Below are 14,120 nucleotides of genomic sequence, written 5' to 3' on the forward strand. Positions count from 1 at the left end.
TGTCTTCTTTTGTGGAACTCGGCAGCCGTGAGTATCCTTCGGGAAAGCGCTGTTGGTAACACTGCTGGTAGTTGGCCGTACTCTGCTGCCCTCCGTCCCTCGGTGAAACAAACCGATGTCCCGTCAATGCAGTAAGAGGATCTCTGTATCAAACCACTGGTCTTGGATTGAGCTGGTGGGCTCGCCATCCCACAGGCTAGTATCTCTTACATTTTACCTCTGCGTGGTTTTGCAAGTGGCGATTTCAGGTTCCATTCATCCAGGTTCCACCAGGTTTCTGTCGCAATAATTTAGGTTCCATGTTCCTTTACAAGATGCGCGGGTCCGATACCGGTATTTTGCTGCATTCGTATTGGGCCCTGGACAGGATCACTGCTCGGAAGACTGTTCTACTACATGTTGCAGGAATGTTTGCCAGCAGCTTTCAGGGCATGCTCAAGAGCAATGGCTCGGTCTTGCTTAACATTGAAACTGGCAGGGCGGGGGGTCACCTTCCATTTGAGCAGGGTGGTTTTGCCTTGCTTGGCATCTGTTGTGATTCTCTGGGAAATGGAGACAGGTGGGATGTGAAGTGGCTGTCCATGTAATTAACTTTGAAGCTTTAATTCAGGAGGTTAGATCTTATACCAGAATATGCCAAGGCATAGTATACAATAATTGAATCTGTCTTTTCCTGATGTTATATGCCCCAGGAAGAATATTCACCAGGTATTTCTAATGAATATCCCTACAGCATACTTCAGGGTGTTCTTACTCCTTTTAGAACCTGGTTCAGTTGTCACGAGATTGAGTGGTGTTTAGATACTAACAGAGATTTCTTAGATTACTAGATACTTTAAAAAGAGCTTATTTGCATCTTTGAGCTTAATTCCATAAGTATTTTCTCTATTTTATTTTCACAGTGCCTTTCCCCCTCTGAATTTGGACAGCACCAGAACTTTGCTTTATCCTTTTCCGGCCATCCGTGTATACCAAAAAAGTCCTCATGTCATTGTATCTACCAATGAGTTACAGGCTTTAAATTTGCTTTCGGCTTTTTTAATAGCTAAAGCTTTTTGTGAAGTTTGGATTGTCTTCATCATCCTCCCTCTGCAGAGTCCTTCCATGGGAAGGAAAAAAAGTTCTATTCTGTCTGAAGTCGCCGTTGAGGGCCGCTACTCTTTTTCAGTGCTTGTCTGTAGGAGGTCCCACTTTATTACTTGCAAAGAATGGAATGCATCCATCTTAAATGAACAGGAGGCTGATGGGTCCATTATTTTTAGAGTTCAACCAAAATGCATTTGGTTTTTGTCTATCTGGGGTTTGGATTTTTTTATTGGTTTTGCAAGCTGCAGTAAGGATTCCAAATTGTTTCACTGTAATAAGTGGATTTAATAAATATAGAGGTGGACATCTTATCACCCTGCACCCAGGGGCAGGCCTTGGGAATTTAGGAGCTTCCCGTTTGCTGGTGTCCTTACCCTTTGATTAACGAGAGGTGGGCTTCGCATGGATAGCAGGCCGCTTGGTGCAAGTGTGGAGGTATCTCGCGCAAGAACCCGTGGGTTTCCAGGGCCTTTGCCAAAGGCTATGCCACCTCTTGCCTGGAGGTATCTCGCCTTCCTGCATGCGCCCTTCCACGCATCTGTCCATCCCTTTTACCCGAGGACCAAGCATGCGTTTCTGAGCCCTCACAACCTGATGTCCGGTCCTGTTTCATGGGAGGCAGAGACCCCACGGTCACGGCCAGCTAGGAGCTGGGCCACGTCTGGGGGCAAACACTGCTGCTTTAGCAGCTGCCGAACCACTGCGTGAGGCACCGCATGTTGGTCCCTGGGATTCCGGAGCCTTCCAAGTTAAATGTGCAATGGGTTCAGCGCTTCGCCTCTTTGATGAACCAAACGTTTCAACTGGATGTCAAAGAATGAGGAGTGGGTCTGGTATTATTACCACTGCTTTGTGGGGAATATCATCTTTTTTGAATAGCTACATAAACCAGGTGATCAGTAGTGTGAGTGCTATTTTTCAAGAGCAGGTTGTGTTAGCAATACGGGGACTACAGTTGTCTGCTTTTAATGATCTAAATTGGAAATAACCGCACAGAAGTCTGCGATCTCCTGAACGTAAATGGATGGACGAGAGTAGATGATTTGCCACCTGCTTGGTGGCTCGGCTTTTAGTCGTGTTATTTGTGAAGTAACTCTAGTAATATATTTAGAAAGTGAAGTCCAAATTGGGTTACCGTTATTTAATGTTATGAAACTACGAGGTAGCTTGTATAATTTGCAGATTCAGCAGTCACCAGTGCTTTTTTCTAAAAATCATAATCCTTCAATTCTGTTTTCACTACTATGTGCCTCAATTTGGTCGCCTTCTATGTCATACAATGATTATAATGCTATTTGTATAGGTGCTACTGCAACAGGACCTTTGAGTGATTTAAGAAAATGAGGATGTGCTCTGTGTGTTAAAGACTGTACGAGAGAGGAGTTCCAGTTTTAATTTTTTGTTACAAGTCCCAACTGGAATCTGAGATGTTTGTTAAATGAAAAATTTATATACAAGCAAAAATGTTGCTGTTAAAATTAATAGATGTAGTGGGTCATTTTAACATCCGTACCTGGACTGATGTATGAAATGGTGCTGTCTGAACATAAGCCATACATGTATGATAAATAGTTGCTAAATAGTGATTTCTTGTATTTTAGTCTCTTTTCTATATTCTGCCTGGTGGTTGTTCTTTCTGGAAGGTATTTGCATACTACAGCCACAGTTTGGCTTTTTTATGCAGCTTGTAACAATTACTAGTCTTTTTGCTTTGGTTCAGAACTTTGTCTAAAGTTTATGTTGGATCACATCTAAGAAAAATAATCATTTGAAAGAATTTTAAAGTACCGACTGTGCTTAGCCAGAGTGTACTATTTATAGCTTTGTGAGAAACTTGACTGCTTTTATATTAGTAACATAAAAGTTGAAATTGGCCAAAAACTTGGAAGGAGCATGTATATTTCGTTAGTAAAATAACTTGCTGTTTTCTGTCAGGCCTTTGTAACTGCCAGAGCTGCTGCTGTGCTCAAAATGGTTGGGCAGCCAACAGTAAGGTTTCTCATGATGTCCCGGGTTCTTCCTGTTTTTCACCAAATTGGCCCATTTGGAGATAACTTTGACCAGCATTTATGTGTAGACAGGCAGGGCAAGTGACCATCAACAGAACACAGCTCAACTTCTTTGTGAAAATTAAACTTTACAGAGCCAAAGCTCGCCGGATGCATCGTTCGTCTCCAGCGTCACCATTGCTGATGTCGGTTTGCGGTGCTGCTCTGGGGGCTTCCTCTCCAGACCACACTGGATTTTCTGTGGCAAGTCTTTCTCTTTACCACAAGTGCTTTCGGAAGTGCAGAGGGTAAAACTGATTTAGAAGTCTTGCAAGTTAGCAGATTCACTTCTGCTGATTAAAAGCCAAGAAGCAGGGAGCAGTCTGTCTCGCAGCCTCCTGGTGATGACTAGAAAATGGGCTTTGCAGGGTCCTTCCACAGCTACTGAAGTGACTTGGCTGAAAAACGAGGAGGCCACCGAAGGCTGGGATGAGTGTTAGCTAGGAATAAATTCTAAAAATGACATATTAATGAGCTGAAAACTTGAAGCTAGCTTTAAAAAATATGGTGATACAAAATGCAACAGTCATTAGGTTAAGACCGCAATGCAAAGTTTTATTGCATAGCTACCCCTGTGCTTGAAAAAGGTCCTGTCTGGTGCTAGCATAGTTTTGGTTGTTCTACAAAAGAGCCCTGTATAACAGCTCTTGGAAACCATCCAGAAAGTTCTGAAAAAAAGATGCTTTTCTGGTGTATCTTGCATCATTTGGAAAGGTGGTTTAACTCCACGAGTGGATGAGAATTTCGTCTCCATCAGGGAGGTTTGCCTGGTATGGTTTTACCAGGGTAGATAGCTCAGCAAAACCTTTGTCTTTCTAAGGATTAATTAGGTAAGCAGTTAAGAATTTCCCTTCCTTATCCTTTATTAAACCATCAAATTCAAACATAACAAACCTAAAAGGTAACTTTTAAAATCAGATGCAAGCTTAGAGGTATTGCTGTGTCAGATGGTAAGGGTATGAGATTGCTTCCATTTCCGTGACTTCCAGAAATGCTTTAAATCTGAGGAAGGACGATGGTTCTTTGTGGATCTAATTTACAGACAGGCCAAAGCACTAAAAAAAATGTCTGAAGTCATGGAACTTTGCTCAGCTTTTGGATTTTTAAGGTAAGTTCTTGATCTTGCTGGTGGCCAACAAAAAATAAACTTTAATCCTAGAAATTAAAATGTGTTATATGTAAATTCTTACTTGGACAGGTAGTGTCCGGTTCATAATAGCGTCTTCAGTGGCAGTCCCGATATGAGCAAGATGTGCAGAATTAGGCCTATATGACCCAGCTTTCTGTGTATTCAGATTTATCAAACAGTCAGCCTCCTCAGTGTAGTTAGATCCTGCAGTATTTTGTTTTGCTAAAGCAAACAGAACCCATATAGGTAGCCCTCTGTTAACTTTTCAGTTATGAAACAAGGGTGTGTACTGTGAAATTCAGTAAGTTTGTAAGATAGCTTGACACAGTGGAGGGAAGGTGGTAGCATCTTCAATCCAAGCTCTTGTATTTATTTTATTCAAGCTCAGTGACAACTCATTACATGCCTTTGTTAACTGATTTTTTCGGTGGGTGAAAGGTTGTATAGAAGTTAATCTGAAAAGCGAAAACTAAGGCTAAGAAATGTAGTAAGGGAGTTGGAGAAGCACAAAGTTAGAGGGAGAGAAAGCAGAAAGGTGGAATATAGAGCAGAGCAAGCATGGGCTCTCAACACAGTCATTTTTTACAGGTATTTGTGCAGTGTGGTTAAACAAGAGTAGCTAACAGTCTTATTACTGCATGAAGTCTATACCTCTGATCTCTGTGCAAACTTCACTGACTGCACTGAGAAATTGCGATAGATAAAAAAGAACAACATTTAACTTTTCCCAGGCTTCATCTGTTTGGTTTTTTTTGGGGGGAGGGGGTTCTCTGTCAAAGTTGACTGGTATATAGTTTTACCTTTTTACTAGCTGATCTGCATTTTTGCACTGTGCTAACACACATTAAGAAAAAAACCCCAAACTTTTCCTAATGTCGTACTGCATTGTGGGTGTGCTGCGGTAACACCAGAACCCTCTCCTGCTGAACAGGACCCCAAGGTCAGCAGCATCCTCCTGGCACTCCATGTATGTGTTGTAGTTGGTGTCCAGTTCTTGGCTGCCTGTGCATGGTCATTTCTGGCTATTGAACTGACAGGTATGTTTTTCTAGCTCATGGTTTCTTTGGGTGATGGTTTTTGCATGGCTTTCTGCTGCTTATTCAGTCTACCACATGGTTTATCCAGGGAACTCTGAAGCTTTGTTCAGTACGTTATTTCCTTCACTAAGCTGTCTTTCACTGACGGTAAATCTCTAAATATGTTTATCTGGGTGATATTTCCTCCTCTGATCACAAATAGTTTGGCTGTTGGTGCTTGTTATTTGTTAAAAGTCCAGGGGATTTTTGGATCACAGATACATAAATTTACATAATTTCCAACCAAAACATTCACTGTCTGCAAAAGCATTTAATAATAATTCTGAAGTATAAAAAGCAATATTTTCCCAGAGAAATTATGCAGTTCTAACCTTATAATGCTCTGTAAAATTACAGATATATATTGGTTTTTGAATGAAGCAGAAATGGCTAAACATTTTTCTTTTTTTTTGTAATTATTTTTTAATTTGGTATCAAATTTCTCTCTAGCCACTAAGTACTTGATTCTAGCTGTGAGAAGCAGTCAACCTGGCTGCTGTCAGCTCACCAAAGAAGAGCCAGTATATGTATATTTAATATTTAGAATATTTTTGTGTAAATTTTTGGTAGTTGAAGTACTTAGCTTCAGCACCCAGAGAATTATTTCTGCCATAGCTGTAGTGCTTTTCTCTCAATTGCATCTAGTCAAATAAATACACATTTTTGAGAAACAAAGTATATGAAAATTATTCTGCTCAAATTTGTCTACATAATCACAAAAGAAGATCAAAGAAAAGTTTTAAAATACATGAATTATGTGCTTAGAAAAGATGTACTCAGTCTGAAAGCCTAATATGGCTGAACTGTAGAGCAGCCACTCTGGTATGGATGAAAGGAAACATTAAGAATCTAAAAATGGGACGGACAGGGAACAGTAGAAGTGGGTAAAGGGGAAAACAGCCTAAAAATGATGTGGTTTCATTTAGGACATTTTCTCTTCTTTTTAAATACCTCACTGAAGGAGACAAGTAATACCGTATCTTGACCAAACAGCTCTTCATTATGAAAAGTAAACACGCTGAAAACATTACGGGGAAGAAGTGATGCAGAGGGCCGTGGAGCTGAGGCAGGTCTCCTTCAGCATTGCGGTAAGCTGGCATCCGCAGAGACATGGTAGATGGCTTCAGGAGGTCGTGGCTTTGGTTGTATACCGGTCTCGTCGATGGATTGTGTCCCCCGGCATCACTGGTTTAATGTTGCCTACGTAGTAAGTGCCCATGGAAGCAGGCGTCTCAATCTCTGATTATATGCTGTTCTGAAGCAGGTGCTGCACTTTTATTATCAATCTTTACAGCAACTGGGAGTGGACTTGTGCTGTACCGCGGGTGAAGATAAACGCCAAATTGGCAAACTGCTTTTTAAAGAGTTATAACTTGGGTGTATTACATTTATTTAGAAGAGTGAAAGGATTCCTCCTATTTCAGTTTTCTTTGAAACTGAAATGTAAAATGCAGAGTGAGGACCACTTTTCTTAAATGAAAATACACGACTTCAGTACATTTAAAAAAAAAAAAAGTCTAACATGTTACTGCTTTGACTCAACAATCAGAATAACTGTCCTCTGCTATACAAACCTTGTCCTCATTATTAGGTTAGAATAGTGTGCGTAAGGGAGTTGTGACATATAGCATGGTTTTGGTTACAGAGCTAGAAACGGGCAGTTTTAGCAGTTGCCGTCGCAAAAAAAAAATGCAGAAAAACAGAGGAAGGGAACATTAGCACCAGCTAGACTTTTTTGTGTGTTTGTTTTAATAGACACACATTTTCTTGTGTTGTCGTTAGTAGATGTCTGTGGAGAAGATAATGATAAACTGCTGGCAGGTGGTCAAGCTGTATATTAGAGTAAGGGCATCAGCCTTTCAAAACCATCAATAACCTGTTTTTAGATATGGGTTAGTTGAGTGGATTGGAATATGCGCTCTTTGATTGGAAGGAAATTGAACAGCTTGGAGACAGCATTTAGGCAAAGGCACACTTGTTTCTCAAAACCTACTGTTGACATGGACCTGGGGACGGTCATCAGCCAAATAATGGCTGCAGTAGAGCAAATGGCACGTCTCCTCAACACTGGTTTATACACTTTTCCACTTTATCTGTTTATAATGCCTTTCTTTTGGACACAGCTGTTTCTCCTTCTTCTTTACATATTCTTCTGTAGTTCCAATGATTTTTTTTAATTTTTTTTTTTTTGAAGAGTAGTTTGTGGTGAAAAATAAGATTGTGCTTCTCTCTCCACACTTCGGGCATTGTAACTGCACTAGCTTTGGTGGTAGCTTCTGTTATTCAGTAGTGTGAGAGGATAATTATCCCTTTCAAATGATTGTTAAAGACTAAGATAAAAAAAAAACCTTTATAAGAAAAAAAAAGGTTCGTTTTTAATTTAAGTAACTAAATATTTTTGTTTCTATCTTTGCTATTTTAGAAACTATATGCTGTAACAGGAAAAGAAATACCACAAAAGGAGTTAGGTTTATAACCATAGTATAGCCATGCTCACCTTACAGCATGCAAAATAGTGCTTTGAGTTTAGCAAAGATCAGTTGAGCTGTTCTGCCCTCTCTTCTCTCTCCTTCCTCCTCCCCTTCCCCTCCCTCACAGCCCTTCCCTGTGCTCTGTCCTTTCAGAGTAGCAGCCTGGTGTGTACAAACATCTTCTGAAGTATGTGAAAAAGTACTGATTGATTGATTTCCAGGTAGTTGTAAGGTAGTTTTTTCTGAAGGGTGTAAAAATAAATAAATACATACATAAATGTCCCAGGTAGTTTAACCATATTTTAATTGTATTTTGAAAACTTAATCCACTCTTCAGGTATTTTCAGTTTTAATCAGGAATGCTTTTTCTTGCCACAGCACAACTACTATTAAATACCGCTACAGTAAGTTCCTTTCCAGAATTAAAACAGCGGTCTTATTGACACACTGCTTCAAGCATGGCAGCTGGTGTGTAAAGTATTTTCTGCTGAAAGAAAAGAGAACGTAGCTGGGGCATAGATCCAAAAAATGGAATTCACGTTCTTACATCCAAAGTTTCAGTCCTGAAATCGCCGTGAAACCTGCTTTGTTTCTGGCTAAGCTTTAGGTGACCAGACCCCTCTGTGCGGGCACAGAGCCTGCTGCGAGGTCCCCGGCTCTCGGAGCCACAGGCAGCTCCTGCGGGGAAAGCCTGGGGGGCCGAGGTGCGGGATGCCTGCCCCGCAGCACCGACAGCGGGAGGCGGCTCTCCTCCAGCATGGTTTCTTGGAGAAACATGAGAGAGCATGATCTGGAGAGCATGATCTGGAGGCTGCTCGTTGGGAATGGCTTGTGAGCACCAGCGCCAGGGTCCCCCAGTAAAAGGAAGGGGCATCTGGTTCTGGGGGGAGTCTGGGTGCCATCGCCCTTTCCACGCAGCCCTTTGGGAGCGCTTGGCAAGAAACGGGAAGCCCACGATTCAAATCCCTTCTTTTCCCGAGAAGTTAGAAATTTTCCGCTTCACTTTTGAGAGTGCCTGAGCTCCCAGCGACTGGCTTTTGGGAGGAGTGCGCTGCCTTGCATCCCTCCCCACCTGCGCCCCAGCTCCCTGGGTACAAAAAGGAAGAGTAGTGCAAAGCGCTGTGGCGATGATCACGGAGCACTGCTGAGGAGAGGTGCTGGGTACACGCGTGGCTTCGCAGGCTGGCACTCCCCTCCCTGTTGCAGGTGTGTATTTCGAGCACTTTGTCCCTATCCAGGTAGTGCCGTGTTCTCTGGTTGGTCCAAGATACAGCAGCTTTAAAATTAAGCCCTTAAACACTGCAAGTAACTCCAACAGGCTTCTTGTCGTCTGTGTGTGACAGCTTTGAGATGCTAGGCTTGCTGCTGCTTGATGGTTTTGTGAGCAGGTTTGCTATTTTTGGACTGCAAATCTTTCAGTAACTTCCAAGACCCTGGCACTAGATGGAGCTTTAATCTACTTGCACTTAGAAGTCTATTAAGTTTAACCACAAGTTAAAAATAGGGAAAAATAAATTAAGATATGTATGCCGCCTGCTACACTTACAGTGCCCTTTTTCCCTTTTGTTAGCAGAGTGGTGTAAATTATAATTTAAATTTAATTTGAATGAAAATTAAAATACTGCAGCAGAATCTCCTTGATCTAGTAGGTGCTTTATAATCGCTCTTACTAGCACCCTTTAATGTATTCTCAGGCTCATGGGAGAAGTTGCTGTAAGTTAGATATGCTGAAAATGTGCTGCATGTGTAAGCTAATAACTAAGCTGTGCTGAATAAAGGTAATGCCATTTTCTGAACAAAGTTCCTGATTATATTTCGGGATGGGGTAGGGGTGACCAAGCCTTCTGTTTGCTCTGCTCATCCAATAATGGATTTGCATTTTCACTTCAGGCTACCAAAGCCAACAATTCAGAATCATCTGTTATCAGTCACTTCATTTTTTTTGCTCCATGTGTTACCCTTGAAAATATTGAACAAATAGAAACAAATAAAAAACAGCTTTTAAACCATAGCATTTAATACTTTTCATTTAGCAAGCACCATGTCTCACAGGCTGCACAGCACGTATCAGAAATTTAAGACCAGCTCTGCCTTCCACAGAAATAACTGGAAGTAGATTTAGTTTTGTTCTTGGGTGCCTGGGCTCTTATCAGCAAGAGGCTGGTTCAGTCAGAACCATTGTCCAGACCCTGAAGTAGCAAATACGTAATCAGTTCCTATTCACAGCCCCTCTGCTATATTATTAAGTGGTTTAATATAGGAAACCAGGAGATGTATACATGGGAAAAAATCACAAGGCGTACTGTGCTCAGAACACTGGAGGTGATAAAGAAGAAGATCGTGTATTGCATCTCACTCCTGTCACCTTCTTGAGGTCTAATCCTTCAGTGTCTTTCACCTTTTATCGGCAGGACTGAGGGACTCTGCGCATACCACAGAACGAAAAACCTTTGTAGAAAGCTTCACATGAATGCTGTATTGCTAGTGTGAGCAAAAGCTTATATTTCTGGAAGAGTCCTATACTACAAAGCTGTTAAGGAACAATATTATATATGGAAGAGTACATGCAGTGTTGTAGGCGACAGGGTTTGCATATGGCAATCTGATTACAGTATTGGCCATGCTGAGTGGGGAAACAGCACAAGCAGCTTTCAGAAAAAGACCCTGCTGAAGAAAGTAGTTTTAGAAGGGTGTTTCATAGTTGGCCTGGCAAAGTTTTAATTGCTACTTGGGACCAGATTAAGTGTATTCAGAGTCATAATTTCCATATGAATCAATGGAATTTTGGTGCTTAAGTATCTTTTAAGAATTTGTTCTTACGAGGTAGTCACCAGTTGCATTCAGACTGTAAAATTTCATTAGTGCTGGTAGTTTGCCACCCTTTGAAGACAGAAGTAAGTAGTAGGAATGAATACACTGATACTCAATTCCTCAAATGCATCTGGAGAGCAATGGAAAATTAGAATTCCTGGTGGCGTTACTGATACAGGGCATAAAAAGGTTAAATGTCCTTGTTTCTTTACAATTTAATTTTACAAAAGTAGATCATAAAGTTACTAAGGATCAAAGCGTGCTGGAGCATTCAGTTGTATTTGGCAGCTCCTCTGCTGTTGTGCACGCAGACGCTGTTTCATTAAATGGGTAGATGTAGCTGGTAAGCTGTCCTTTGGCACCACCATTGTTATATAGAAAGCATATCTACAGAAGCGTGTGTCGTAAAATCTGCGCAGTGCATAAACCAACTTCTATTTCTTTTTTAGATCCTCTTTATTTCATTGTCCCATATACCAATTAATCTGGCTGGACAGCTTACCTTTTCCTTGCAAGTGGAAAAGAAGGTGCATATGCTGTTTTCAAAGATGGGTATAAGATTTACCCACAAAGCTTCCTCTGACCTAAAGATTTGGAAAAGTTTCCCCTTTGTAAATGTGGAGGTTAGATTGTAGATTAGATTTAAATGTTCAGATAAATAACGGTAACCCCTGAAGTCTGGATAACATCTTGGCAAGTAAACTAAGCAGGTTCAGGGAGTGCAGAACAAAGGAATCTGTGGTGGCTAGGGACTGATTAGTTTATACAGGATATGACAGCAAGACCATATTTATATAGGTGTGTACGTTGTCCCTTGCTTTGCTGTTCTGCATTTAATTACTGCCCAAGGTGTGGTTTGTGCCCTTGCTTTAAGAAATTCTTGGCAAGCATGCTCTTGTCTGCATGGCTGATTTTTTAGTGTCCCCTTTAAATGTGGACATACAAAACTGCAGAAAAAGTTCCAGTGTTGTTCATGCCAATGCCACAAGCAGAGCTAAAATCACCTCCTTGTTCCTTCTTACTACGCTGCCCTTGCTTGAGCACAACCAGTTGCTGGAGAGCGGTAGGTCAAACAAACTTAACACAGACACATCCATTGTGCTTGGAAGAACCATTTCTTCTTTATCCGTATGCATCCTTTTGTGCAAGAGACTAAATCTACAGTTATGGATATTTGAAATGTAAAAGTTGATTGGGGGAGAAATCCATCTTTTTCTTCTGCAGCATGCTGGGGAAATATTCCTATGTAATTAATGAAGTTCTCGTTAGGGTTTTTCACCTTTAAAGACTACTTTCTGCTATTGCACTACTGAATGTGCAGTATCATAAATTCAAACTGGCCACAGAGGGAAATGAAAATAAATCACTTAACTACTCAGAATGATCCTTACTACTTGCAGGGATCAGGCTAATGAAATCAAGCAAGGAAGCAGCAATCATGCTCTTGCCTCTACTGGTGTAAACCCAAAGTAATACTACAACCTTGAATGGAGTAAGTCTGGAGCAGTATGTGTTGTCGTACTCTGGGAGGGAAGCCCTGCCTTCCTGATAATTATTATTAAAATCTGATTGTTGTAATGTTTTATTTACCTTCTGTAGCAGATGCTTTTTGGGTTGAATTAATCAGAAGCTTAAGGACAACGCACTCTACAAATACTGCTTCAAAAAAATTGTATGGAGTTCTTTCCTTTTGTTGTGTTGGCAGTCTGGCAGGACGACCGCACTGTGAATGAAAAGTGGAAGGGCGAACAGAGACATGTTCCGTACCACCCAGGGCCTGAATTGGATCGTGTCCTGTTCCTTATGATGATATCACTCCCGATCTCTGAATCATTCCTGATTCAACAGAATTAGGTCCGTAGTAACTGTGGCAACCCAAACCATAGAAAGCAGCTTATGACCTAAAGCTGAGGTTGCTCCTCTTTGAGTATTAATGGGGTGGGGGTTTTTTCCTCCTAGCAAGCTATGTTAATTGGCCAAGAAAAGAAAGCAAAACAACTGTTCTTTGATTACAACAGTGCTTTGATGTTTCTATTTCACCCTCACCTAATCTCAGTAATAGGAAAAAACCAGAAGTTGGGAACTAAAATGATGATGCTCATAACAAATTTTTTGTCATTAAAGCACTGAGTATTTTTTTGTTGCTTCACTACAAAATCTGACCTTGAATTTCAATCTTCTTACAGGCCTAAATTTTCAGAGACTTTGCTTTGACCAGTAGGTGTATATGAATAGGACAGGTAGAGTGCATGGGAGTCCTCAGCCAGGCATGCAGTTGTTTGCAATATGCAGTTAGACATGACCTGCAAAGAATGCATAAGAAATTATCTTCTCACCTTCTTTTTGATAGGTAAGGAAAGCTTTGTTTGTTTCTTTAAATAATTCTGTTACTTATCTCAGGAATGCCTGTGATGCTCAGTCTGTGACATTCAAGGAAAGCTTTTTGAAATCTCACACACAAACTTTACAGGTTTATTCTATCATTTACCATTGCACTGGGTCTTAGTCACCCTGCAGCCTTCTGGTGAAGCAGAGCTTCAATTTCTATCATTAAAAAAACCCCACTTATTAATTTAAAAAAGAAACATGTTCAACCATTTTGGTTCATCTTTATTTTTCTTCAATGAGCAAATGAGGGCACAAGCCAAAATCTTTTCTCTCTATCACAGCTGAATATTAATAGGTGAGCAGGAAGTAATTTTGTCACATCACTTATCTCTGGAAGAGACAAAACCACTTCTTGAATAGAAGAGGCTTAGGCACAAAATAGACACTAGGCTGCTCTGCAGTGTTAAGACTGATGTGCTTCCCAGTACATTCAGAAGATCTTTTTCTGGGTCTCTGGAGACTGTAACTTCAGAAACGCAGACATTTGTGAGTTTAGGCAGCTGGTAAGCAGGAATGTTAGACCTCTGGGTCCCTGAAGTGTCTGGACCCTTCTGAAGGCTGTTGTGAGGAAGAGGACAATTACCAGAGCAGAAATTGGGCTCAAAAGCGAGCTGAGTCTTCCACCCTCCGATTGCTGTTCTCTCTGTGGCAGACGATGTGTCTCTGTGTCTCCCCAGGTCATATACCACTTGTGCTTGAGCTGCTTTCCAGAATAGCTGGCATGAGACAGTCTGCCCAGAATATGGAAAGCCCCGAGTTGTGGATAACTCCCAACCTGACCTTTTGTACTGAGCCAGTTACCAACAGCTGGGAACGGTTGCCTCATCAAAGCTTTCTTTCCTTAGTAGAAGAATGCAGCTGCTTTTAACAGTTTACTGGCCAAACTAGGTGTGTTCAGCTAGCCTACTGAATGGCAGGATTGTAGCAGTCATCTCGTCAGGCTTCATGCAGTTGGGGGGGGTCCCCTTTGGGTTTTCTTGGGCTGGGTTGTTTGGGGCAAGGGAGTTGGTGAGCTCTGCCAGCCTCGCAAGGCTTTCCTGGTGCCTCTTGCTGCTATGTGACATGGCTGCTTTTGCCTGCTCCCACGTGAATTTAATACCAGATTCAGGGC

General features: G+C 41.3%; 1 long non-coding RNA gene across 10 annotated transcripts in view; it reads left to right on the forward strand.

Annotated features, from left to right (window-relative positions):
- LOC142032515 (uncharacterized) overlaps positions 1-14,120 on the forward strand; it is a 108,659-nt gene that overhangs the window by 475 nt on the left and 94,064 nt on the right. The gene's annotated exons all lie outside the window — the stretch shown is intronic.

Source organism: Buteo buteo, chromosome 7 (genome assembly GCF_964188355.1).
Source record: "Buteo buteo chromosome 7, bButBut1.hap1.1, whole genome shotgun sequence".
Lineage (NCBI taxonomy): Eukaryota > Metazoa > Chordata > Aves > Accipitriformes > Accipitridae > Buteo > Buteo buteo.